The sequence below is a fragment of the Electrophorus electricus genome, chromosome 21 (assembly GCF_041902795.1).
Source record: "Electrophorus electricus isolate QZ-2024a chromosome 21, ASM4190279v1, whole genome shotgun sequence".
Classification (NCBI taxonomy): Eukaryota; Metazoa; Chordata; class Actinopteri; order Gymnotiformes; family Gymnotidae; genus Electrophorus; species Electrophorus electricus.
Genome location: NC_137517.1, coordinates 12,885,105 through 12,910,615, shown reverse-complemented (window position 1 = coordinate 12,910,615; position 25,511 = coordinate 12,885,105). Strand labels below are relative to the sequence as shown.

At 40.8% G+C, this 25,511-nt stretch overlaps 2 long non-coding RNA genes and 1 pseudogene across 4 annotated transcripts; 1 reads left to right on the top strand and 2 right to left on the bottom strand.

The window, feature by feature from the left end:
- Nucleotides 1–25,511, bottom strand: part of LOC145652840 (NACHT, LRR and PYD domains-containing protein 12-like) — a 362,627-nt pseudogene that overhangs the window by 276,486 nt on the left and 60,630 nt on the right.
- On the top strand, nucleotides 892–20,009 carry LOC145652842 (uncharacterized). Of its 3 annotated transcripts, XR_014119104.1 has the most exons (5): nucleotides 892–990; nucleotides 1,327–4,038; nucleotides 18,234–18,411; nucleotides 18,505–18,874; nucleotides 19,185–20,009. It is a non-coding gene; the product is annotated as an uncharacterized LOC145652842 (long non-coding RNA). The 3 variants fall into 3 exon arrangements; XR_014119103.1 differs by having other exon boundaries at nucleotides 18,234–18,874; XR_014119102.1 differs by lacking the exons at nucleotides 18,234–18,411; nucleotides 18,505–18,874; nucleotides 19,185–20,009 and having other exon boundaries at nucleotides 1,327–1,408; nucleotides 3,632–4,344.
- Nucleotides 22,217–22,898, bottom strand: LOC145652858 (uncharacterized). Its single transcript, XR_014119128.1, has 3 exons — nucleotides 22,809–22,898; nucleotides 22,637–22,692; nucleotides 22,217–22,320 (listed from the first exon to the last, which is right to left on the bottom strand). It is a non-coding gene; the product is annotated as an uncharacterized LOC145652858 (long non-coding RNA).

Sequence of the window (25,511 nt, the reverse complement as noted above, 5' to 3'; positions counted from 1 at the left end):
AAATATGAGTGAGCACATGTACATTTTGCATGCGAGCAAAGGAGATCCGTGAATGCTGCGAGTTACACGTCAATACTGTGTGAAATGTTTTTTTAACAAAACAGATGTTTGATTTTGCACTTTTGCCAACACCAGATTAATGCAGATTATGTCCCTTGTGGTGTTTTGACCTTTTATTCAGAATTTTTGTCTGAAGTCCCTTAAAACATTCACTTATGTCTACAGCTCCATCATAACCTTGACCTTAGATGTTACCTACTAGTAAACAGATCTGCCTGATTAACGTCTTTTAGCTCGTCTTCTTCTCAGATACATGTCTGGGCCCAACTAAACGTTCACATACTGTCTTAAACCACTACATCACTGGGCATGTGAACTGGACATGGCGATCAGCAGAGGAGAGACCCAAGATACCATTTGAAAATGGTTTATTCAAACACTCAAAATGGTTTGAACTGTCATATCAGGGGAGTGTATGCTAGAAACGAAACTTAATGACAATAAATAGTCATTTTATATAGAGTTTGTGAGCACAGAATAGGTATTACACACAAACTAATAACCTGTCTCTCTCTCTCTCTCTCTCTCTCTCTCTCTCTGTGTGTGTGTGTGTGTGTGTGTGTGTGTGTGTGTGTGTGTGTGTGTGTGTGTGTGAGTGTGTGTGTGAAAACCTAAGTAAACGTCTGCTCAGAACAGCTGTGCTGTATAAGCTCCATGACAAACAAAATTCTCCCACAGTCAAAATCTACTGGTAATTTACTGTCACTGTTCTACGCTAGTCTGTGTTATTTAAATACAGTTCTATACTGTAGCTCTGATTTCTCTCTCCCGCAGAAGGTTGGATAAAGTGTTGTGACTGGTCACAGCAGTCCGGCCCCTAAAAAACAATTATCCTTGACAAAACCGGTTCAGTCCGGTTTAACGCGAAAGTGAAATTTTTGTGCTCCATTTTAAGAAGCGCAATGCAAATATCTTTAGAAAAGAAAGCCGGTGAGTATCTGAATCTGAGCTGTCAATCATGAATTATATGAACTTGTACTACTCAAAGAACAAGTTCTTAAATTTAATATTAACAGAATTGAATATTAACAAGGTTAATGTCTGAAAACGTAAAGCTTTTAGCCGCTATTCTGTTGCAGTAGGTGTCTTCGTTTACGCGAAATAGAGCAATAGAACTGAGGTCGTCTGATTCAGAATAACCAAACTAAAGTCGTTCTAGGCTCATCTGAGAAATTGGTCCGAATCAATATGTTTACATGAACTGTATAAAAAGTACTAATAAACGCACTATATACTTAATATATTTATATTTTGTCCTCTACGCAGAAACAAACTGCGCAAATAGAACAGGCGTCGTACTGCAGGAAGTGTCACAAATGTCTCGGACTGTGAGCCAGTAGATCTAACAGTAAGTGTTTAGGTGTCCAACTAGATGTAGACTATTTGTTTTATCAGGCTAAGACCGTGCTGTTTACACGATCATGTCGTAAATAGACTGACAGTGTGAGGTTAGTATTGTACCAATAGTGTGCATGTCAGTGTAACTAAAGAAGTAATATTTATAATATTTATTAGTAATATTATTAAGTGATATTTCGACACTGTTTCTTTGTATGACAGTGATTGAGTTAGTCTGTGACCCACTATGCACTTACAGAACACATTTTTCCTGCCTCTGTCTTCTTTTCCACTTTGGGCTGATACTGTTCACTACACCCACGTTTTTGAGTTTGTTTTAGTGCTGTAACATTACGGTTTAAACTTTATGCATTATTTGCTCATTTTAATAAACCATATTTTGTACTTATAAAGTTAGTAAAGGTGCCTGTCTACACCAAAGCTCTTAAAAACATGAATGACTGTTTCTCTTTTGAGAACATTAAGCGAGAAAATACTGTAATGTTTCGCTTATAGGCGCATTCCGAGCTAAAGCGTGAATGTCTTGGTCGTGCTTCGTTAAAGCGCGTGAATGTCTTGGTCGTGCTTCGTTAAAGCGCGTGAATGTCTTGGTCGTGCTTCGTTAAAGCGCGTGAATGTCTTGGTCGTGATTGATTAAAGCGCGTGAATGTCTTGATCGTGATTGATTAAAGCGCCTGAATGTTTTGGTCGTGATTGATTAAAGCGCGTGAATGTCTTGGTCGTGACTCGTTAAACGGAGATCTTGGCTGCAATTCGGACTGTGAACTAGTAGATCTGACAGAACGTGTTTACACGTCCAACTCGGCTACGTGTTTTGAACTGGCTAAGACAGTGATTTTATACGATCGTGTGTTAGTTCAACTAACAGTGTCAGACTAGTATTGTACCAACGTTCAGTTGAATAATAACTGTGAGGCAGAGTCAGTACAAGTATTGAACCATTTTACATGTTTGGTTTACTCCTTTGTCGGTAAGTTATTGAATGGATGAAAGATTGTTGTGTAATATTTTTTGGCATTGTCTTTTGTTTCAGCATAAAGCTGAACGTCACAAGAAAGCCCACCAAAAACAGAACAGAGTATGTACAGTTACACTGTGTACTTCCTTATTCAAGTATTTAGGGTACGTAGGAAGAGTCTGAATGAGTACTGCACAAACTAACTAGTGGTCTCTGTTGACGTCGGTGAAGCTATCCGCGCGTTAGCGCTTCATGGTCAAGTCGCCGAGATTCAAATTGAATGCGCCTATATGCACGATATTGCGGCATTTGGTTGCTCACTTCAAACTAACGCTCTCTAAGCATAGAGAAATGCAGACTAACTGTTTTTTGAAGAGCTTTGGATTAGACATGTACTTTTACTACAAAAATACAAAATGAAGTGTATTTGATTAAAAGCAAAACATTCACAAAGTTTGAACCATGAGCTCAGAATACTGATGTTATATATATAAAATGTGTATAGTGTATGAAGATGTGCTGCTGCATGAAAGTACACATTGCTGGTATGTATACTTTGAATGGATATTGCATCAACACTATTAAAAATATGTTAAAGTAGCTTAATAAGCACTGCTCAAAATGATTTTCCTATAGAGTGCTTCTCAGAGGTTTATCATACAGCTTGACTGCCAGCTAAAACAGCACTTAGCACTAGTGCAATATTGTACATATCTCCAGTGCTGAAAAATCAGACTGAAAAAAAAAAAAAAGATTGAAGGCACTTGCTTATCAGATCAAATTTGAAAAAACTCTACTGTGCCAGTTTTTTTTAAAAATATATTTATATTGAAGTCCTACTTTTAATGGGGTTTAAATGCTCACTCATACAGAGAACATATGTTTACTATATCTATGAATTTTCCCATAATGCCAAATCAGTTCCACTACCACCAAAGAGTGACAGCCTTTGACTTTCACAGCTGCAAGATTTGGCAATTTCTAGTGTACTATTTTTTTTTTCCCTTTTTCAAAAACCAGTATTAAAATATTAATGTGGTTAATGGGGCTTAGAGACAGTTATCTATAACTTACTTCTTTTCTAATTGTATTACTTATTTTAAGTAATGTGGTCATTTACATAATGTTCTATAGGTCTATGCAGTCTTTAAAATCAGCTTTGGGTAATTATGTTTGGTGTCATTTGTGACTTTGTAAAACATAACTCATTACATATCTGATAAAGTTTTTCTTTCCCTGATTATCAACCAGCAGAAGAGAACTGGTGTTTGCTGAATCAGAAGAGACCAAGAGTCAGATGTGTAACTTTGTGCTTTAAGTCAAAGTAAATGTAATGTGTGTTGTATTTGTCCAGTAGAAAGAAGAACACAAGTATATGTATGTTGGAGAGGAAACAGTTTTGAAGAAAGATAACAAACGTACACCCATTTTTACACACACTCAAGATAACTGAAACAGAAATATCACAGAAAAACATCTCTGCATACATTTAAAATTGCATTTATTTAAAGATTTTTTTTTTTTCTCAGGAAGTAATAAGTGTCAGGAATGCTGGATGTAAGACAATCTCAGGTTGGAGAGCAAATGTGCAAACATGGCCCTGAATGTTTCTGTTGCTTACAAAGGCTGTAGGCAACTGACCGTGGTCATCTACAGAGCAGGTGAAGTCCATTCATTTCACATGCACTGGTGCAGGTGCTGAGACACAACAGACAAATAAAACAAATCTGACTCAATACTCTAGTATTCGATGGTGAAATAAATGTCAAAAGAAGTCATTTTTTTTAAACCATTGATGCGAGGTCCCCTATGCTCACCTGTCTGTTGTCCCAACTGGTCAAGCCCACAGATCCTTCTCCCTGTTAACAACAGAGAGAAATAAATCTTCACGACAGATGTTTCTTTGGCTCCAGGGGAAGTAGAGGCAGCCTGGCCATCCTGGCACTTGTCCTGCCTCTTGTTTTTATCCTCAGTCTTGCATGGCCGGGGCACACGGTTGCGACGTGGCACCAGGGAGGGGGCAGGCGGAGCTGGGCGCGCAGCTCTGCTCTCTACCTTATGTAAGGTCGCCCTCCTGATGAGCAGCGGTTTGTGGCAGCTCAGGTCATACTGGTGCTGGGAAGCTTCGACCTTGGAGGCACACTGACGGGCTGACGTTAGCCTCTCCAGGTCCTGGTAGAGGACCTCACCCACTTCTGGCCTGGTGTAAAATGTGGAGTTCACCTCACTGTGCTTGTCCTGCACCTTTCCTGGGACTTCCCTGACATGTTTGTGGGGGACATGCAGGGTCACAGCAGGCTTTGGGCTTTTCTGTTTGAGAGCAGCCAGCTTTGGGTGGAGGGCGGGTAGCCTTGAGATGGATGGAGCTGGTGGAGTGTGATCAGCCTTCACACTCACAGCACTGCTCTTGGTGTGTGGCTCTACAACCAGAGAAGGGAACCGAGATTTGCTGCATCGCTGACCTTCATCCAGGAGTCTGCCTATTGACTTTCCACCATTATTTCCATCGGTGGCCTTCAGCAGTGCCACTAATGTTGTGCCCGTGCCAGATTTTCTCAGGTTTTGAGAGACTTGAGGTTTATATGGCTTCCTCTGGGGGACTCCAGAAATTTCTGGGAAATAGTGGCTGCTTCCTCCTCTTTGCGAATTAACAAAATGAAAAGGAGAAATATTTGGGTTGGCCATTGCCTCTGTAGGGCTTTTTTGTGGAGCTGGGATGGTCTTCACATCAGGGAAGAAGTTCTTCTTTGTACTTCCTGTTCCCCTCATGATGATCTCACTGGGGAAAACCAGAAAATATATTAAATCTTTTAATACTTTACAGATAAATATTAAATTATACCTCTATAAACTGTGTGTTTCGTTCGATGTCGGTCATCGTACATGTGTACACGTTCGTGTTAGTGTTATTGTTCATTGTTTACTGGTTGTACTCGTTGTGTGTGTTTCTGCCTGTCCCTATATTCAATGGTTTGTTACATATGAGTGCAGTTACCGTTGATTACTAATCTTGCGTGTCTAATAAATGTTTGTCTGGGACGAGAGAGGTCTGTGAGTTCTGCTCCTTGCCCTGCAGGACTCGGGCCATGACACTTTTCTTAATCTATTCAATATTCTCTTAAAATGATCAGCACACAAGTAACAATTTTAATTTGTTCACGGACATATGCGTAAATTATGATGGGGATGCTACATGTCACTACGGTTGAAAATGAGATTGTAACATTCCTAAATGGCTATTTTTATCCACACCACTTTTTGAAAGTAAAAATGTTAATGTTTCATCTACAAGCAATCTTTCCTTCATTTATTAGTTAATTTAAGTAACACGCATGTTTTAGTCACCGTGTTTCTAATGACAGAATCTGAAAACTTTCATGATTATAATCTTAAAACGCCTATAATTTCACACAATGTCAAAACGCAGCACAACTGATATTTCGTGAAACGAAAATTAATTTTAATCAAAATACAAAAGTTGTATTACAAATATATCTTAAACTACATTGCTGATACTTTTTGATGCCGACAAGTATACAAACGCCATAAATGTGGATGTTCTTCCTTTTAGACCAAGCGCTGATTTAAGTGAACGCACGTGCCATCGATGATAAAAGGGTTGCGAATTTAAGGGAAATCAGAAACGAATCCAAAACCCAGCACTTTTCAAGAGAAATAATACGCTTTGTATATAAACACACGACGTCTCAATCTAAATAACACATGGAAATTATTTCCTTTGTGCATTCTTTTCATATAGACGTTTCCCAGTTTGCCTTAAAGAGGATAGTTAGGCCTACCTTTGATATCGGAGAAATCTATAACTGACAATAATCCAATTTATCCACAGGAAAATGTGAAATAACAATTGTTGAATATCCTTGTAGTTCGTAGTTTGATTTGTCCAGTGTGCACACTCTATCAAAATGGTAACCATGACGCCAGTTAAGCCTTTTTCTGTGACGACACAAACACCAGGTGTGACGACATAAACACGGCTGTCTCGTTTTAGCATTACTAAAATGTACTTCTGGACTGTGTATTACTGGACCTTTTGATTGATAGTTAGTGTAAGTTAAAATATCTTATTTCCTCTCAAGCGCAGACGTTGCTTCGGCAAAAAGCTCCGGTGTTCTGTCCATTAATATATTAGGCCTATCCAGCTATGCAACTGTTCATCTTATTTGTTTTTGATGCATTTTTTCAATGTATAAACCATTCACATATACACGGTAAATGTGTATAAAATTTCTTGTATTTCTAATATTAATTGAATGTTTTGCCCCCTCAGTCCCTTAATAATATCAGATCATTCGAGCTCTGTTCACTTTTTTATGTGGCGCATTATAAGAACCCACATGTAAATCTCCCCATGCTGACAAACCTGCAAGTAACATATTTTCTTCCTCATCTCCCTGATGCTTTTTGTTTAATCTTGCTAGCTATTATTATTATTATTATTATTATTATTATTATTATTATTATTATTAACATTTATATAGCACCTTTCTCAGACTCAAGGACACTTTACAGGCAGGTATCAGCTGTTATAGTCACTCACATGCCGATGATTAGTTAACATGCTACCGTAAACTTCAACCTAGATTTTGGTGTTTTTCTCCTCCTGTAATGGTACACTGGAAATGATTAGATTTCTTTGGCTAAAGCAATGTCTTCATTAAGTCCCATTTCATGTGAACTTATTTCTGTCTTTTTTTTAATTAAATCTGGCAGACAACCTTAATAATCATGGCTTTTACACTTTGACCAGGTGGCTAAATTCACTAGGTTAGCTAGCTACCCTGAATCATCAAGAATTGATTCAGCAAACAATCAGGATAGATTTTCATTTCGTTTTGATTCAAACATGTCAGGACAAAATAGCTAAGTAAAGGAAATAGCTAGGTTAGGTAGTTAACCACTCAAAGTAGCTTACTTTAGGTAGATATTGGTCAAAATGCACTCTTAACTAGTTTCACTAGCTAGCAGCTGTGATTATGCTGTGATAAACAAATATTGACAATCATAGATTTTAGATTCCTCAAAACAACTATTCTATATTTTGATGACATCTTTGCATGTTCTGGGTCTTTATTTTTACATGTGCAGAGCACTAGTGCAGTGAGGAACAAAGTGCATCAAAAATTCTGGTTGTGCACAAGTAACCGGCTAAGGTTTTAGGATTTGACTTTTAAGACAAACAGAAATTTTGATGCAGACAAGAGAGGCATGTCTTGTTTTTGAGAGGCAAATTCTTGCTCTTTTAGAAAGATTCTTGTATATTATTGGTATTACAGCTTTTTTGATGTACAGCAATAACAAAGACCTATTAATGAATAACCAGCTAGAATTTGCTTTAAAATGTAATTTGCTTTGAATAAGAGCACCTGCCAAATGCTGTAAAGCTTAAGATCTGTTCTTGGAATGTATCCTGGACACTGATGTAAACTATCAAAAAATGTATCGGGATATTCTGCTTTGTTCAGTATTGAAGTGTCTGCAAATTGTTTTTAACTTATTAGTTGCCAAAAAAAATAAATAAACAAAAATAAAAAATGGAAAGACACACTGCAGCATGTAGGAGCATCTTTAATGGGTATGTTAGTATTTATTCCAGCTCTGAACCCACATATTTAACCAAGCATGGAAAACTGCATAAAGGAAAGCAAGGCAGAACAGACTGAAAACTGTCAAAATATGCCAATGTTCAGGCAAGCTTTCGAAAGAGAAAATGTCACATACAGTGTTACGGTGAGCCAGTGCATAATGCAAGAAAGAGTGAGATAACTGGGATTAACAAATGTCTACAAAAATGAATGTAAAACTTCACATTTGAAGCTTTGAAAAGCTAATATGATTAAAGACAGCTCCATATAGCATGATTTTAACAAAATGAAATATAAAGGATAGAAAAACAACAGGAACACACGTGTGAAGTGCCGACACCTTGCGTGTTACGTGAAATGGAACTAACAAGTAAAACCAAAACGATCGTGACAAATAGGATAAAGAAACACTTAGTTTTAATAAACAAACAAATACTCAACAAAATCAAAGACAGACAGCAATACCGGGTAAGCATTTACGGGAAAGGCAGCGTAGACGGCAAACACAGAGGGAGAGCACAAATGAGATGTAAACAAACAAAACAGGAGCAAGGAGCTAGGTGTAACACAGGTTCTTATCACAAACACAATGAAAGACAAACACACTCTAACCAAAACAAAGCGAAACAAAGACCGACGAGAACTAACCAACAACCAAGAGAGACATATTATCAAACATATATCAACGAAGGCACAAGGAGAAACGAAAGCTAACCATAAGGGACGAGAAACAATAACTGTCAAACAAGATACGTAGGAACGTTTTTTTTTTTATAAGACTATAATCAGGGATAAATTAGAAACAGTTGGAGACAAAGGGGAGGAGACAGGGAACCATAGAGAATGACAAAACCCCGGAAGTTACTAGGTTGCCTGGGAAACGGGGAATGCTCCGGTCTGTAGACGTGACAGGCACACAGCATCATGGGAGTCACCTTGCTCCCCTCCACTCTCCTGACTGGATGCCACGTCAAAGATTATAGCAGATGTCACATATATAAATATACACTGTCATGGCATGGCCCCCTCCTCCTAGGCTCCTCGCTGTGTTTGACGTCACGTGTGTGTGTCTTCATTGCCACACCCCACCCATGTGTCATACCTGTCTCTGGTTATCTCCCTTGTTAATGTGTATATTTAAGGGCCTGGTTAGTTGTTGGTCTTTGTCGGTGTTTGACCCTATATGCACTGTGTCAACGTGCAAAAACTGCTTATTGCTTGTTGTGTTTTTGTCTCATCACTGAGTAGTACTTTGTGTTTTGGTTTCATTGTTGTCATGTTCATTAAACATCTGTGTTTATACAATCACTCGCCTTTGCATCCTGCCTCTGGAAAAAAAAGGCAAAGAAGTGACGTAACTGTCCCAGTCCAGCCCATGTGGAGGAACTCTTCATAGTAGTGGGCATGCTCCATGCCAGTGCAGAGGGTGAGAACTCCACTGGGATATTTAGGTAGGGTCTGGAGATTCACGGTCAGACTCTGTGGAATCCTGCCTGCCCTTCCTGGAATTTAGGATGGCGAATCTGCAGGGTTTTACGTAACCGGAATATCGGAATATCGGGACATTTATGGGGATTATGGCATGGATGAGGTCTATGACAACAGTAGTCTTCGGGCCGACGTGGATTCTGACCGCTTTATGTATCCTTCAATGAAGTTGAAGGAGTCCCTCCACGAGGGTCCCACTTTTGGGGTTGGAAATGGAATCAGGAAACTCCAATGACGATGAGCCCCAGGAGTCTAAGCCTTCACCCCTGTGAATCTGTGAGAGTCCACATGTTCGCATCAGCTGAAAACAGGAAAGGTGGAAGCATCACCAGGACTCTATCCCGAGGCAGGTGCATCATCTGGCATGCACTCTGGCTCACCTGCCCAAAAAGCGGTGGCTGCAAGCACCTCCTCCTGGACTCCCCAGTCCTGCTGCTTGTTTGGTCCCCTTTCACATGTATCTGTTCCAGTCACTGTCCTTATCCCCTTCAATGGTACCAGGTTGTTCCCTTGGTGTCCCTTTGACTGTTCCTCTTCCTGTTACTGTGCCTATTTCTGGGTCATTGTCATGGTCCCTGTTTTCCTCTCCTTGTCCTCTCCATGCTGGCCCATGGTGGTTCAGTCAGTCCTCTGACCTCACCATTTGGTGTTGGTTTGGGGACCGTGGCCCGATAGGCTGGTGCGCCGGGAAACACGCGATCGGGGGGGCGGGGGGATGGTGTTCTGTCATGGCACGGCCCCTCCTCCTAAACGCCTCCCTATATTTGTTTGTTTGATGTCGTGGGTGTGTGTGTGTGTGTGTGTGTGTGTGTGTGTGTGTGTGTGTGTGTGTGTCTTTGTTGCCACACCGCTCCCATGTGTTATACCTGTGTCTTGTTGTCTCCCTTGTTAACGTGTACATTTAAGGTCCTGTGTAGTTATTGATCTTTGCTGGTCTTTGACCCTATGTACAATATGTCTTTAGCTGCCGCTGCATGCACAAACCCATTATCGCTCATTGTGTTTTAGTCTTATCACTCAGAGTAATTCTTATTTTTTTGGTTTCATTTTTCTTGTGATCATTAAAACATCTATATTTATACAACGGCTGCCTCCCCATGTTAGACACTTGCAACAAAATGCTTTTATAATTGGACACAAAAAATTACAAAAAGGAAAATACAAGAATCTAAAGTTATATGAATGTATGGTATAACAAAGGATATTGGGAGTTAGGAGTGAAAGAAATGTGTAAACAGAATAGAAGATAAAGTATGTGAGGTATGGTTATAGTATAAAGTATGCAGTCTGTTCACTGCTATTGATATGGTGTCATATGGTCTGCAGCACTGAGCTGCAGGTATTCAGAGCTCTTAAACAGGAGTAATAAACATCAATAATTTTTTTCAGTGTAGAATGTCCAGTGTCCAGAATGGTTTTTAACTGTGTATGTACGTGTGTAAAAGTGTTGTACTGGATGAGGGCCTCAATTTTTTGCAAGAAGAAGCTCTACCTCTTTATCTTTGAATCACTTTCCTGGCAGTAGAGGGACAAATTTGTTGTTGGGAGCTAGCTTTGGTCGAGCTCCTCTTGCGGTAAATAAACAGCAGGTCAGGAAACCCAGATTATGCACTTAACTGAACACACCATCTTGAGGGCCCACCTAAACTGCTTGGTGCGGTTCAAAAAGCAGGCTGTGATTTTTACCGTTAAATTCTGGGTTTGTTAAATTAAAACTCACATCTTGTGAGATGTGTCTCCACCTTCTGAGAAATGTGTAGGATTGGGGCCTGCAGCTTTTTCTTGCTGAGCTTTGTTTTCTTATGGCTACCTTGTTTTGGGATTCACCTGATTTTTTTTATTCTAGTATGTCAACTTCACTTTGTAATACATTTATGATCCACTATAAGAATCACCATTTGTGTGAACCAATTCAGTCTGATTCATATGGTATTAACATTTAACATAATGTTCTTTAGTGCTGTTAAAAATTAACTAATAAATAAATGCCTTCAGAAGATTCTGTCTTTTGCTCCTATAAAATACTAATTCATTTTCAGCAATTCATTGTTCTCTTCACTAACAATGGGGCTTCTAAAGTTAATGGTTCCTATTACATTTGTTAGTTAAAAAATAAACTAATAAATAAATGCATTCAGAATAAAAATGTATATCAGCTTTATTCCCCTTGTATAAGACTTTTGCTCCTATAAAATAATGATTCATTTTCAGCAATATATTACAAATAATATAATACAAACATAATAATGTAATACAAAAAAGTATACAGTCACAAATATTTTAGCAATTAATAATTGTTCACCCCTGTTGTTCATTCATTGGTTAAACAACTTCTATTACAGAGATCAGAATTTTTTTTGTGTCTCACAAATTCTTTACAAGTATGGGCAAGTATATTTTGCATACTTGTATGTACCTGTAGTGTATCTGAGGTTTAAAAAAATATACTACATGCACAGGGCTTCTCTCTTATGTGTACAACTGTCCCTACCCACTTATGCTAATGTGAAAAACTTGAAAAGCTTGTCTTCACACTCAAATGTCAGTTCAGATAGAAATGGACCTGGCACGGATTACAAATCATCTTTTAAAAAATCCACTTATCTTCATTATTATCAGCCTTGTTGCTTCTGAAAAATGTATTGAGTGATTTTGTATGCCCTTGTAAAAATGCCCATCATCAGAAGACTTATTTTCTGTTTGTACCTGATACCACCTGCAGTTATTGCTGGTACTCTTACATTATACCTTGAGTCTGGTACTGGCAAGAAATATTGTTCAATTTTGCAGGGTATTTTTTTTTCATGTATTTACTATACATCTACTATACTATACATTTAGTATACATCTCTTGAAAGCAACCCAGATAATCCTTGGGAATGGTGTAATATAAAACAACAACTGTCTGATTACCAGGACCAGGCAATGGATTCATATTGCAGGTCTAAGGTCAGCTACTTGTAGTTAAATGTTTCTGATTATTGGTGCACAGTTATTATGTACCATAACTATGTTACTTGAATTAATACAATGTTATCCCTTAAAATTAAAGAGGTTAAAATGAATTGTTGTAAGATCCACAGGGGCATGTGTTCTGCATCATATGTATTACTATGTGTACTTTTTATAAACAATTGTAATAAGGCATGTTGCATCCTGAGTGTTATGATCAGTCCCTCCCAGCTTCCATGTTCCGTGTTTTCCCTGTCTTGTATATTTCAGTTCCATTGCATAGTTTCGTTTGTCCGCCCCTCGTTTGATTTTCCACACCTGCCCCTTTTTCTTACCTGGTTAAGTTCATGTATTTAAACCCTGTCTGATGCTCTGTTTTTGGCTGTTCATTGCATGTTTATTTGAATGGGTGTGTTTATTAGAATCTGTGTTTCAAAGCCTTCGTTTGTGTTAACGTATTTTGTAATGATGGGTGGATGAAGCCCCATTGAAGCTTTAAGAGCTTCTTCCTGATTGTGTCGAAAAAGATTCGATGCATTGGAGCATTGAAATCCGACAACAGAGAAGAGTGACATCTGTTGGCTAGACAAAAAAAGAAAAAAAAGCTTGCACATCAACACTGCGAAGCGTGTGCTGTGTGGTCTTACAGTTCTTGTGTTTGTTCAGATCCGCTGAAAATCATATTTAATTATTAAAATGTTGCAATAAATGTTTGAATGTCGTCATTATTGATTGCAGAATGTATAAGGCCTACGGAAAAGAAATATCAGTCATATATTAGTAATCTAATATATTAGCATTTCAGGTGCCCACACATTCAAGAAGATCCCCAAAATCCATTTGAGAGAACTTTGGTGAACAAACTATACATTGTTAAGTTGTTTGCTGCGACGGCTGGCTAGCTAGCTAGTCAATTAGTGTATTTTGAGGCAGTTTTTCATAGATGGTTCCAATGAACCGGTTAAGCTAGAGAAACCCAGTGTTTGAACAGGAGTTAGTTAACTGCTGGCTAACGTTAACTTAGTTCGCTAGCTAACAGCTTGTTGTATAGATGACTTGGTGGTTATTCTGGCGAATTGAGCTAGCTAGCGCTCGCTAACTGCTAGCTAGCTAACTTGTTTAGCTGGTAGTTTGCTAACGTTAGCTAGCTAGCTCTGTGTTTTATTGGCGGTTCTGACAAGCAGCTAATGCTATACTATAATACTAGACTATAATTGGCAATACTATAAAGCTTACTGAACTGAACTGAATTAACGCAGCCTTCCAGCCCTGCTCAGAAAGTCCTAATTACTAGTTTGGAGGTCGTAATTACGACGTGGTTATGCGTTTAAGAGGTTATTGGTCGTAAAAAAGGATGCCATGAGAGAACTACTTTTGTTAATGTTAATATCGTCATTGTGTGTGTGTGTGTGTGTGTGTGTGTGTCTCTACATTGCCATGCCCCCACCCTTGATAGTCAGATGCATATTACACCTGTCCCTCATTAGAGATGTTAACATGTGTATTAAATTCCTTGTGTTAGACATTCCTTGTGGGTTTTTAACCGAGTGTGTGCTGCCATACTCAGCTGTCTTATTGTGTTTAGATTATGTTTTCTCTTTTTTTAACCCTGTGGTGTGCATTGTATTTTACCTTTGTTTTTTACTTCGTGTCAAAATAAAATGTTTTTGTTTGAATGACGGCTCACCTCTGCAGCCTGCCTCGCCTCCTAATGTCACATTTGAAACTTTCTTGATATTGATTAATCATTCAATTTTGTGTAACGTACACTCCCCTACCCACACTTGGTATGGCCTGCTACATGCTGGTGGAGTCATCTTAGTTGACTATGTTCACTGTGACTGCCTCCTTGTTTCTAACCATCCCCCGTTTTTGTCATAGTACTTCATCACACCTGCATATCTTAGTATCTTAGCTGTTCCCAGGATTTCATTCTTCTGGACAGAGAGCTCCGTTGTTGTTCCTGGTACTTGCTGGAGCCAGTTTTGGGGGTTCACCAGTATTGCGGTTACAGCCCCTAGTGCTCCGATTACCACAGGAACCACAGCTGCCTTGCCCCCCCACATCTTTTCTATCACTTACTTTAGCCCTTGGTATTTCACCCCCACCAACCCCTGATGCCCCCTGCTGTAGCCCACCACACCTCCACCCAGGCCAACTACTTCTCCGTTGGCCTTGATGGACGTTCTCTTGTGGGATGGGTTTTGGACACGTGCACACCATCGGGACCAGACTAGGACTTTTAGAAAACTGGACTAATGAATTGCTTATTTACAAATTTTATTTATTTATTTATTTATTTATTTTTTTATTGTTACTATTGTGGTGACCATTGTTGACCAGAGGAGGATGGGCCCTCCCTTTGAGCCTTTTCTTCTTTACAAGGTTTCTTCCTCGTGCTCTAGGGAGTTTTTCCTCACCACTGTCACCCTTGTCTTGCTCACTGGGGGCTCGGACTTGAACATTTGTAAAGCTGCTTTGTGACATCTGTTGTAAAAAGTGCTATATAAATACTTTTTTTTTTTTTGATTGTCATTCAAATCAACAGTTTTAACAAACAGCTAATCATGGGTGTATCATAATATTACGGTTAACTCTATTCTCCATCTTTGCATTACCTGTGTCAAACCATGAACGCAATCTTCAGTCTACAAAAAGAATGACGAGCAGATCAAGTACTGGCAGCATCAGTTCAGTGTAACATTAGTCAACACATAAAACATAAGTAAGCTCTATGTGCTATTTGTGAATCAACCTAGATGTTAATGTCTCACTTCACTCAAAGCCAGTGAAGACCAATTCTAATGCTCCATAAAGTATTATGTATTGATATGGAATATCCTTCACATTTAAAAGCAATTTAAAAACTGTCACGGAATGTTCCCATCTCACTGTCACGTGGTACGGTCCGCCACGTACAGTGGGAGTTCATTGTTTGTCTCGTTTGTAACCACACCCATGTTTAGCACACACCTGCACCTGCTTTAGTCTTGTTAAGTCTGTCTGTATTTAAACTGTTGTAGGTGTGTGCTTAGTTGTCAGTTATTGCCCATGTTCATGTTTGTGCTTATTGTCTCTGTTTTGTTCGTGTTACGTGTTGCATGTGAGTGCCGTTTGTCTTCATTGTTTGTTTATTAAATGTCCTTTCCCTGCGGCACTACATTACACTTAAAGCCTGTAATGACCTGGTATGATTCTTCTAAACAGTGCCCTTCAGTACAGTAATATTGGATGAGTACATTCACAAGTCTAAGCTGAATAAGCTGTCTGCGTAGACGGCCAACACAGAGGGAGAGCACAAATGAGATGTAAACAAACAAAACAGGAGCAAGGAGCTAGGTGTAACACAGGTTCTTATCACAAACACAATGAAAGACAAACACACTCTAACCAAAACAAAGCGAAACAAAGACCGACGAGAACTAACCAACAACCAAGAGAGACATATTATCAAACACATATCAACGAAGGCACAAGGAGAAACAAAAGCTAACCATAAGCGAGGAGAAACAATAACTGTCAAACAAGATACATAGGAACGGTTTTATTTTTTATAAGACTATAATCAGGGATAAATTAGAAACAGTTGGGAGACAAAGGGGAGGAGACAGGGAACCATAGAGAATGACAAAACCCCGGAAGTTACTAGGTTGCCTGGGAAATGGGGAATGCTCTGGTCTGTAGACGTGACAGGCACACAGCATCATGGGAGTCACCTTGCTCCCCTCCACTCTCCTGACTGGATCCCACATCAAAGATTATAGCAGATGTCACATATATAAATATACACTGTCATGGCACGGCCCCCTCCTCCTAGACTCCTCGCTGTTTGTTTGACGTCACGTGTGTGTGTCTTCATTGCCACACCCCACCCATGTGTCATACCTGTCTCTGGTTATCTCCCTTGTTAATGTGTATATTTAAGGTCCTGGTTAGTTGTTGGTCTTTGTCGGTGTTTGACCCTATATGCACTGTGTCAACGTGCACAAATTGCTTATTGTTTGTTGTGTTTTTGTCTCATCACTGAGTAGTACTTTGTGTTTTGGTTTCATTTTTGTCATGTTCATTAAACATCTGTGTTTATACAATGACTCACCTTTGCATCCTGCCTCTGGAAAAAGGCAAAGAAGTGATGTAACCGTCCCAGTCCAGCCCATGTGAAGGAACTCTTCATGGTAGTGGGCATGCTCCATGCCAGTGCAGAGGGTGAGAGCGCCACTGGGATATTTAGGGAGGGCCTGGAGATCCATGGTCAGACTCTGTGGAATCGTGCTTGCCCTTCCTGGAATTCAGAATGGTAAATCTGCAGGGTTTTACGTAACCGGAATATCGGGACAGTTATGAGGATTATGGCATGGATGAGGACTATGACAACAGTAGTCTCCGGTCAGACGTGGATTCCGATCGCTTTATGAACCCTTCAATGAAGGTGAAGGAGTCCCTCCACGAGGATCCCACTTTTGGGGTTGGAAATGGAATCAGGAAACTCCACTGACGATGAGCCCCTGGAGTCTAAGCCTTCACCCAGAGCACTCTTCATCAGCAGTCTCATTCAGAAATACCTCACATTATTTTCAGACGTTCCCACTCGTACGACTGTCCTTCAGCATGACATTGATGTTGATTCTCATTCACCCATTAGACAACACCCATATCATACCAATCCCCAGAAATGTACATTGCTAAATCAAGAAACCAAGTATTTGTTAGAAAATCATCTTGCTATCCCTAGTGTTAGTGCCTGGTGTTCCCCATGCTTTCTGGTGCTAAAACCAGATGGCACATACCGCTTCTGCACTGACTACAGAAAAATAAATGCAGTTATTGTTTCTGGTTCCTTCCCAATGCCTAGAATGGAGGATTGTGTGGATAAGATGGGGTTCAGCTAGATTTGTAAGTAAGCTTGATTTACTTTAGGGTTATTAGCAAGCTCCATTAACCTCTCTTGCATCTGACATTTTGGCATTTGCTACCCCTGACTGTTTTCTACAATATACGGTAATGCCTTTCAGTCTTAAAATGCCCTTCTACCTTTCAGCGTTTGATGATTAAGATTTTGATGACATGCCTAACTCTGAAGTCTATTTGGATGATGTGGTTGTGTATACCAAAACTTGGGAACAACATGTACAGTTGCTTGATCTTGTTTTTAAGAAGCTATTGGAGCCTCCATTGTGCTTAATCTTGAAAAATGTGATTTTGGTAAGAGTGAGGTTGCCTACTTGGGGAAACTGTTGGGTTGTGGTTGTGTGCCTCCTCTTGATGCCAAAGTACAAGCAATCAAGTCTTTTCCTGCCCCAGAGACGAAAAGACAACTCAGACGCTTTTTGGGCATGGCAGGTTTTTATCGTTGCTTTTGTAGGAACTTCTGTGATGTTCTTTTACCCCTCACAAATTTGCTTTGTGACAATGGCACATGCGCGGGGCCCACCATAGAACAGTGTTGTTCAATGTTTGAATCGCCGTAATGTTTTGACAGCCTTTGAAAGCATCTTATTCATCTTATATGATTTCTCTACTTTTGGTTTCTTCAGCTTGTTCTTCATTTTGAGGTTTTCATGATGGCAGAACTAAAGAAAAATAAATAAATAAATAATTTACAAATGTGCAAAAATCCAAAATAATCATATTATTCGTATGTGTCAATCAATAAAACATAATTTAGTCCAATATGAAGTTCTTCCAGTAAATAGACTTAGCTAACAGCTAAATGAATTTCACTTCTTACTGGTGTGGTACTTATGAAAGATGCAAAAAGTGGTAAATAACTCCTACATCATCTCTTTCTCCGTCATGGTTCTGTTCTTTAGAGACATCTGATGAAGATGTCAACAGTCTGCTGGCCTCTTCTAGAGTTGTCTGAGTGACACTGATGATGTCTAAGAGGCTTCTGAGCAGGTTCTGGTCCACTGGCTGAAACAGACATGAAGGATGAATATTCCCCACTCGCCCTCCGCTGGGCCTCTTTATCCTTCAATAATCCTCACAGTCAGTGACAAATTGTCCATTTGAAATAGGAAAATCAGCTCAGTGAAAATTATCCATGAAATGTGATGATTAACCAATTGAATCTGTGTGTAGCGTGCTTGGGCTCACGTGGACCTGCATGTGATGTCGGCCGTGGGTCTGCAGGCGTTGCTGGATCAGTTCGCTTGCGTGACTGATCAGACCCCTCCCCTCACACATCTGTTCCAGCAGCGTGTCATAGATCTCACGTGGAACCAGGACGTGGAGGCCATGAACATGGGCCCTGGAGGAGAGGCAGGGCTGGGCAGGATCTGAGCAGCAGACCGACGCTTTGATCGCTGGTCTGAAGCTGCTCTGGCACACACTGCCACTGTTCCTTCCAGAATGGTCCTTCTTTACTGAAGCTACGAGAGCAAGATGAACAAGAGTGCATTAATGTGACATGAATACACAACACAAAACAACAAAACAACGATGTGTAACGGTAAAGAGGTTATTAAAAGTATACCTTCCACACCTCCAGTCATTTCTGTAATGTGCATCTGTTTTCTGACAACCTTTCATTAAATGGTGCCACTTAAAACAGCTTGCAGGTGTAACTGTACAAATTCTATTAAGTCATTATCTTTCTACTGAAGTCATTTGTTACACCTTAATTAAATCATTACACTCACCACCATCTTCATCTACTCTCAAGTGGAAATGGAAAACATGATTTTTCAGGTTCCGCAAGTGAACATTTTTAGTAAATGAGGATAGCTTGGCTAATTCTGGATTGTGTCCCCGTGTTGTAGGACTGGTGTGTGCACCTCGCTCAGCGCCCTGCAGATGTCTGTACAGGTCCTGGGTCCTCCTGATGGTCTCCAGCAGTGTTGGTTTCAGTTGAAGAATCTCCAACATATGCTGCTCCAGTGCTGATAAAACCACATCAGGAGCTTCTTATATTTTTGTCAACCAATTATGCAAACAATTATGTACAGGGTATTAAAAGAAGACAAATCTTTAGCAGCAGGTTACAAGGTTGTTATAGATATATGTTACATCTATATTTGGTTTTTCACATTGAAAATAACTTAGCAAGAGTAGTTTGACAAAAATGAAAGGCCCCATCAGTCCCACAGTGCAGAGTGTACCTTGGATCTGGTATGTAGGATGTGTGAAGGCCTCTGTGTATCTCAGGCATTGTTTCAGGAGCTGACTTTCTCTCACACTCTCCTGTAGCTGCCCAGACATGAGCTAAGATCATCACAGAGAGACAGAGTGTTACAAACCCCAGGAATCACGCTCAGCCCTGCACTGCCACGCCTACCTCTTCCCACACACGCCTCCAATCTGGTTTACTGGAATACTAGCACACACCTGATCATTGTTTGTCTCATCACTGCTCCCTTACTTAAGCTCCCCTCCCTCACACTCACGTCATGAAGTATTGCCAACCTTATTTTGCATACCAAATGGTTCAGTTATGGTTTTGTCTTTCCGGTTTTCGACTTCTGCCTGAGCCCTGGACACCCCTGGACTCTGCCCCATGTTATGGACCTTGAATCAACAGGACTACGAATACCTGCCTGACCCCTCTGATCTGTTTGATTTCCCTAATAAAACCTCTTGCAATTGGATCCTCTTCCTTGTGTGTGTGTGTGTTTGCAATCATAAACATAGAGAAACCAGTAGTTAGAAATAATGACTCCAAACAAGGATCAGAGTCCTTATACATTCTTTGCTCGCTTCGAGGCTACATCTAGCAGCGCTAATGCTAGCAGCACAAATGCTAACGGCGCCAGTGCTAACAGCGCCAATGCTAACAGCGCTAATGCTAACGGCGCTAGTGCTAACAGCGCTAGTGCTAACAGCGCTAGTGCTAACAGCGCTAATGCTAACGGCGCTGTGGTCCCCACAGTTTATCAGTTTCCCTGATTCAGGGCCCGAATGGCCTGTGGGAAGAAGCTCCTCTTCAGCCTCTCTGTCTTGGTCTTCAGGGAGCGGAAGCTCCTCCCTGACCTCAACAGAGAGAAGAGTGTATTGTTGGGATGGGTGGGGTCCTTCACAATTTTCCTGGCCTTGGTCTGGCACCGCTTGTAGTAGATGGTCTGCAGGTCAGGAAGTTCCGAGTGAGTGATGCGCTCTGCTGAACGCGCTACCCTTTGGAGTGCTTGTCTGTCCTGCTTGGTGCTATTCCCAAACCAGACTGTGATGTTCCCTGTGAGGATGCTCTCGATAGTGCAGGTGTAGAAGTTCCGCAGTACCTTGGAGAGCAGTCTGAAGTCCCTTAGGCGTCTGAGGTGGTAAAGACGCTGACGAGCCTTCTTTGCCAGGGAGCTGGTATGGCGGGACCAAGACAGGTCCTGCGAGATGTGAACACCAAGGTACCTGAAACTATCTACTCTCTCCACCGTGGTCCCACTGATCCTCACAGGTTGGTAGTGCCGCTCCTGCTTCTTGCTGCAATCCACGATCAGCTCCTTTGTCTTACTGACGTTTAGGAGGAGATTCTTTTCCTGGCACCAGTTTTCCAGGTGTTTAATCTCCTCCAGGTAGGCCCTCTCGTCGTTGTCCGAGATCAGACCCACGACAACGGTGTCGTCAGCAAACTTGACAATGATGTTAGAGCTGGAAGTGGCTGTGCAGTCGTAGGTGTACAGTGAGTAGAGCAGGGGGCTTAGGACACAACCCTGAGGAGCTCCAGTGCTGAGGGTGAGGGTGGTTGAGGAGCAGTTGCCCACCCGTACTGATTGTGGTCTGTCTGTTAGGAATTTGGAGATCCAGTCGCACAGGGATGTATGCAGTCCTAGATCTCCCAACTTAGTAGTGAGTAGGGAGGGGATGATAGTGTTAAATGCTGAACTGTAGTCGACACATAGCATTTTAACATAATTTCCCCTCCCTTCGTCCAGGTGAGTCAGTGTAGTGTGGAGCAGATGTGCAATCGCATCGTCAGTGGAGCGGTTGTGGCAATATGCAAACTGCAGTGGGTCCATGGAGGCTGGCAATGAAGATGTGATGAAGTCTCTGACTAGCTTTTCAAAGCACTTCATCACGACTGATGTGAGGGCGACAGGGCGGTAGTCATTGAGGTCGGAGGAGGGTCGAGGTTTCTTCGGGACGGGGACGATGGTGGACCGCTTGAAGCTGGACGGACAATACCGAGCGTCAGGGAGAGATTGAAGATGTCGGTAAATCGGGGCTAGCTGATCTGCGCAGGCTTTGAGGACCCTCCCACAGATACCGTCTGGTCCCATCGCCTTCCTGGTATTCACCCTTTTAAACACTCTCCTCACGTCACTCTCCGTGATGATGAGAGGGCGCTGTTCACCACCCCTTATACTCAATTACCCTGTTACACAACAACTGTAGATATGGTATTATACAAAATGGATCTGTACATTCTGTAGATTGTGTACATATATACCGAACCATATACATTGTACATTGTGTATATAATCATAACATACATATATTGTACATACATTGTTAATATATTTTTCTACATACATAGAATATATATATTTATCTGCATATATATATTTTTTTTTCTCTATGCACCCCTGTTTCTCTTCCTCAGTTTAGACAGAGCACTCTCCACCATTTCACTGCGTGTTATACTGTGTATGACTATGTATGTGACGAATAAACCGAACTTGAACTTGAACTTGAAATGTGAAAACATTACATCCTGGAACCCCTTAAAAAGGAGCAGCTCTATCACGAGATGACAGGGCAACTTATTAATTAAATAATTTGGTGTTGTGTGTGTGTGTGTGTGTGCGGGTGTGTGTGTGTGTTTTTCACGACTCACATGAACGGTGAAGTCCTTGGGAGCAATGTTGATGTGTCCAGTGGATGACAAGTTATGAGGGATGTGTTCCAAGGTAATGTGAGTAATCTTTGGGGACCACGGAATGCCCAACACTTAACAGGGTAGGCCCCAGGCTGGAGAGAGAGAGCGAGAGAGAGAGAGAGAGAGAGAGAGAGAGAGAGAGAGAGAGAGAGAGAGAGAGAGAGAGAGAGAGAGTCCCTGTCAGCTACACATGTCACTAACATGCCAGTTATCAAAACATTTCTTACCAATATATCTGCTGTCATTTCCTAACTGCTACCAGCAGACCTGTCAGCTTACACTGCATCGTTACATGTGCGTTTCTGTCATTGTGTCTTTTGTGTGTTGAGTACAAATGTTTTTTTTCCCCACACAGGAGCTCGGACATGAGATGATTTGATATGTAGTGACTCAGAAATGCAGACTCACCGAAAAGCAGCAAGAGGAGGAAGAGGAAGATAGCCTTCCTCACATATGCAGTGTGTCTGTGGAGAGACAGAGGGAGAACATAGCAATGCAGAGTACAGAGTTGTATTCACAAACACAAACATGCGCATACACACCCATGTACACACATTCATATGCACAAACACAAACTTACCTGCTGAGCAGAAAAACATCAAGCAGAGAGATTCCAGAGGTCAGGCTGTGCCATGCTGTTCCCAGCCACCAGTAGAGCAATGCAAAGGCATGAGCTAAACAAACAAACAATACATCATTAAAACAAGTGATAGTGATGCTTTGTCCGTAGTAAACACAGAATGCAGCAGAAAGTAAACATTTTATGAAAACATGGGACATGTTGATGCTACTGCAGTACTAATTTACTACTGCTTTAGTATTTTTTTAGTATAACTATAGTATAGTTTTAGAATAGCTTTAGTATAGCATTAATGCCACTTTAACACTGCTTTAGTAACAGTTCAATGAAGTACAATGAAGCAAATTCAATTGGAGCGGGGGGGTTGGAGATTGAATTTAAGTATTTGGTGCATATGAGGTCTATGATGAGTATTAAGTAAATGAATTGATGTATTGACAATATGCTTAAAAAGTTTATTACAGCAATACTAATTTAGTACATACATGCCTATAATACATACATACTTCCATAAATGTGGGTGTGTGTGTGTGTGTGTGTGTGTGTGTGTGTGTAAGAAAAAACAATGATTATAGCTTGTCATGAACAGGTTATAAACAGTTGAATATGACATCAGCACTGACCTGTAAATTCATCCTCCGTGATGAGCTCACTGGTGTATGGGCCATGTGATTGGGTGAGGCTGCCAGCATGGCTTCAGGTGTTGGAGGACCTGACCAGCCCGCGGTTGCCTGGTTTCTCAGAGGTTTATCATACAGCTTGACTGCCAGCTAAAACAGCACTTAGCACTAGTGCAATATTGTACATATCTCCAGTGCTGAAAAATCAGACTGAAAAAAAAAAAAAAAAAGATTGAAGGCACTTAGCTATCAGATCAAATTTGAAAAAACTCTACTGTGCCAGTTTTTTTTTTTAAATATATTTGTATTGAAGTCCTACTTTTAATGGGGTTTAAATGCTCACTCATACAGAGAACGTATGAATACTATATCTATGAATTTTCCCATAATGCTAAATCAGTTCCACTACCACCAAAGAGTGACAGCCTTTGACTTTCACAGCTGCAAGATTTGGCAATTTCTAGTGTACTATTTTTTTTTTCCCTTTTTCAAAAACCAGTATTAAAATACTAATTTGGTTAATGGGGCTTAGAGACAGTTATCTATAACTTACTTCTTTTCTAATTGTATTACTTATTTTAAGTAATGTGGTCATTTACATAATGTTCTATAGGTCTATGCAGTCTTTAAAATCAGCTTTGGGTAATTATGTTTGGTGTCATTTGTGACTTTGTAAAACATAACTCATTACATATCTGATAAAGTTTTTCTTTCCCTGATTATCAACCAGCAGAAGAGAACTGGTGTTTGCTGAATCAGAAGAGACCAAGAGTCAGATGTGTAACTTTGTGCTTTAAGTCAAAGTAAATGTAATGTGTGTTGTATTTGTCCAGTATAAAGAAGAACACAAGTATATGTATGTTGGAGAGGAAGCAGTTGTGAAGAAAGATAACAAACGTACACCCATTTTTACACACACTCAAGATAACTGAAACAGAAATATCACAGAAAAACATCTCTGCATACATTTAAAATTGCATTTATTTAAATTTTTTTTTTTTTTTTTCTCAGGAAGTAATAAGTGTCAGGAATGCTGGATGTCAGACAATCTCAGGTTGGAGAGCAAATGTGCAAACATGGCCCTGAAGGTTTCTGTTGCTTACAAAGGCTGTAAGGCAACTGACTGTGGTCATCTACAGAGCAGGTGAAGTCCATTCATTTCACATGCACTGGTGCAGGTGCTGAGACACAACAGACAAATAAAACAAATCTGACTCAATACTCAATACTCTAGTATTCGATGGTGAAATAAATGTCAAACGAAGTCATTTTTTTTAACCCATTGATGCGAGGTCCCCTATGCTCACCTGTCTGTTGTCCCAACTGGTCAAGCCCACAGTTCCTTCTCCCTGTTAACAACAGAGAGAAATAAATCTTCACGACAGATGTTTCTTTGGCTCCAGGGGAAGTAGAGGCAGCCTGGCCATCCTGGCACTTGTCCTGCCTCTTGTTTTTATCCTCAGTCTTGCATGGCCGGGGCACACGGTTGCGACGTGGCACCAGAGAGGGGGCATGCGGAGCTGGGCGCGCAGCTCTGCTCTCTACCTTATGTAAGGTCGCCCTCCTGATGAGCAGCGGTTTGTGGCAGCTCAGGTCATACTGGTGCTGGGAAGCTTCGACCTTGGAGGCACACTGACGGGCTGACGTTAGCCTCTCCAGGTCCTGGTAGAGGACCTCACCCACTTCTGGCCTGGTGTAAAATGTGGAGTTCACCTCACTGTGCTTGTCCTGCACCTTTCCTGGGACTTCCCTGACATGTTTGTGGGGGACATGCAGGGTCACAGCAGGCTTTGGGCTTTTTTGTTTGAGAGCAGCCAGCTTTGGGTGGAGGGCGGGTAGCCTTGAGATGGATGGAGCTGGTGGAGTGTGATCAGCCTTCACACTCACAGCACTGCTCTTGGTGTGTGGCTCTACAACCAGAGAAGGGAACCGAGATTTGCTGAATCGCTGACCTTCATCCAGGAGTCTGCCTGTTGACTTTCCACCATTTTTTACATCCGTGGCCTTCAGCACTGCCGATAATGTTGTGCCCATGCCAGATTTTCTCAGGTTTTGAGAGACTTGAGGTTTATATTGCTTCCTC